Below are 3,165 nucleotides of genomic sequence, written 5' to 3'. Positions count from 1 at the left end.
ATCCGCAAATATAAATAATTAACAAAAATAAAATAACGCACAAAAGACAATAGAGCCCCTTCCCCTTTCAAAAGCACACAGATCTAAAATACAATAGGCCAATCTGTAACGTTAATAAAATCTAAATAAACGGTAGAGATTAGTGCTCATTAGCTCACCTAATTAGGGGGTGCACTGGATTCAAAATCTATATATATATATATATATATATATATATGTATGTGTGTGTGTGTGTGTGTGTGTGTATTCAAATGAGGACAAGTATATTATAGAGGACTGTGAGGACAGATGTAGTGTGTGCCATTAGCAGGTATGTCGTGTGCATGACCGAATATAGTCGTGTGCCACAGTTTGTATGTCGCGCGCTAGATTTGTTAATTTATAGAGTCTGGGTTCGAAACCTGATGTTTACATTTATTCTTGTGTGCCATTATGTATTAAGTTGTGTGCCTGGTATAAATTTGTTATGTGCCCATTATTTGTCCTCACAGTCCTCTATATATTGTTGTCCTCATTTGAACTCAACCCTATATATATATATATATATATATATATATATATATATATATATATATATATATATATATATATATATATATATATATATATATATATATATTGTTATAATAATATTATTATTAATATTATTAGTAATTAAACCAAGTCAAAGAACTTAATAAAAACAAACACGGGTGAGTCATGTATGTTAATGTGGAACATGCCTAGATTATAGGAGTAGTACATGGAGCATTAGCTTCCTATTTATTTGCTTTCTCTTAGTATAAATATGTGGTGTATTTTCATTTGTTAAATCATCCCAGTGAATAAACATTATTCATTCTAATCTTCCTCTCTCTCTCTCTCTCTCTCTTCTCAATATATATAAATATAATATATAGATATATTATATTTAATATATATTATAGATATATTATATTATATTTAATATATATTATATTAAATATATTATATTTAATATATCTTACATTTGGTATCAGAGCTAGTCAACCTTTCAACCCCGAAATATTTCCCGTAGTGAAATATGGCAACAAATTTCAATATTGTATGGTCGGGTCCCAAATTGGATGGGAAACTCGATTACAATTATTGGCAAATTATGATATCCACACATTTGCAAGCTCAAAATCTTTGGAGCTTTGTTGATCCCGGTCTACCCGAAGGAGCTGATGCAGCCGCTATACGGCGAGATAAATTGGCCTTGGGTCAGATTCACCAAGGTGTTCATTATTTCATTTTTGGGCAATTAGCTCGTGCTCAAACAGCAAAACAAGCTTGGGACATCTTAAAGGTTCCACACAAAGGAGTTGATCGGGCGCAGAAGTCTAAGTTGCAGTCGTTGAGAAGGTTGTACGATAATTGTGAGATGACCTCTACAGAAACAGTAGATGCGTATTTCACTCGTCTTATTGATATGGTGAATAAGATGAGGTTATACGGAGATACAATTGAAGATGGTGCAGTGGTTGAAAAAGTTCTTCGAACTATGCCGATGAAGTATGACCATGTGGTGGCTTCGATCACAGAGTCACACAAAACTGAGCTCTTATCAATTGCAGAGCTGAAAGGTATGGTAGAAAGTCATATTGACAGAATTGCGTCAAAATTGGAACCACTAGCAGAAGAAGCTTTGAAGAGCCAAGTCACCCATAATGTGACTGGCACTAATCAAAGAAGTAGAGGATCTGGTAGAGGTCGTGGAAGAGGAAGAGGAGGTTCTAGTGGAAGAGGTCGTGGTAACTCCAACCAAGGAAGAGGTGGAGGTAATACCAAACAAGGTAAATTTCCATTTCATTGCTACAGTTGTGGCAAGTATGGACACAAGATTGCAGATTGTTGGTATAATGAGCACAACAATCGTAGAAATCAAGCAAACATTGCTGAAAAGTCTGGTGAGAGTTCTGAAACCTTACTTTTTGCCACTAATAGTTTTTCTACAGATAAGAACATATGGTTCTTGGATACTGGGTGTAGTAACCATATGTGTGGGAAGAAAGAATTGTTTTCTGAACTGGATGAATCAGTCCGGTCTGAAGTGACATTTGGCAATAAGTCAAAGGTGCCAATTTTGGGAAAAGGTAAAATCTCTCTTCAGTTGAAGGATGGTACTCACAATTTTATATCCGATGTGTTCTATGTTCCTGAACTACACCAAAATTTATTGAGTATGGGTCAGTTGTTAGAAAAAAGATATAAGATACATATTGTTCAGGGGTGTTGTACCATTGCAGATGCTAAAGAAGTTTTGATTGCAAAGGTAAATATGTCCCAAAATCGACTATTTCCTTTGAAAATTAAGCATACTCTCCTTGCTTGCTTTAATTCTAAAGTTTGTGATGATAATTGGTTATGGCATATGCGATTTGGGCATTTCCATTTCTCTGGGTTAAACTATCTTGCGAGAAAGGAACTTGTTTCTGATTTACCTGTTGTGAATGTCCCTGATCGTATATGTGAGATTTGTGTGATTGGGAAGAAGCATAGAGATCCCTTCCCTGTGGGCAAGTCAAGGAGAGCCACAAACCAGTAGGAGATTATTCACTCAGACCTGTGTTCGTTGGAGGTTCCCTCACATGGAGGTTGTAAGTACTTTATTACTTTGTTTCAGTAGGAAAACATGGGTTACTTTCTGAAGCAAAAGTCTGAAGCATGTGATGTTTTCAAACAATTTAAGGCTTTTGTTGAGAAGCAAAGTGGTTATGAAATTAAATTTTTGAGAACTCAAAGAGGTACAGAATATATTGCCTGTGATGATTTTCTGAAGAAGAAGGGTATCCAACACCAGATGACAGCTAGATACACTCCACAACAAAACAGAGTGGCTGAGAGGAAGAATAGGTCTATCATGGATATGGTAAGGTGCATGTTGAAATCCAAGAATCTGCCTAAGCCTTTTTGGGCAGAAGCTGTTGCTTGTGCTGTCTATGTGTTGAATAGGTGTCCAACTAAGAGTGTCCGTGATATGACACCCGAAGAAGCTTGGAGTGGGAGAAAACCCTCTATCAAATATCTCAAGGTTTTTGGATGTTTGGCATATGCACATGTGCCAGATCAGTTGAGAAAGAAGTTGGATGATAAAGTTGAGAAATGCATATTCATTGGTTATAGTGACGCTTCAAAGGCTTATAAACTATACAATCCTGAAAC

The sequence above is a fragment of the Ipomoea nil genome, unplaced genomic scaffold (genome assembly GCF_001879475.1).
Source record: "Ipomoea nil cultivar Tokyo-kokei standard unplaced genomic scaffold, Asagao_1.1 scaffold3056, whole genome shotgun sequence".
Classification (NCBI taxonomy): domain Eukaryota; kingdom Viridiplantae; phylum Streptophyta; class Magnoliopsida; order Solanales; family Convolvulaceae; genus Ipomoea; species Ipomoea nil.
This window is presented reverse-complemented; position numbering follows the sequence as displayed.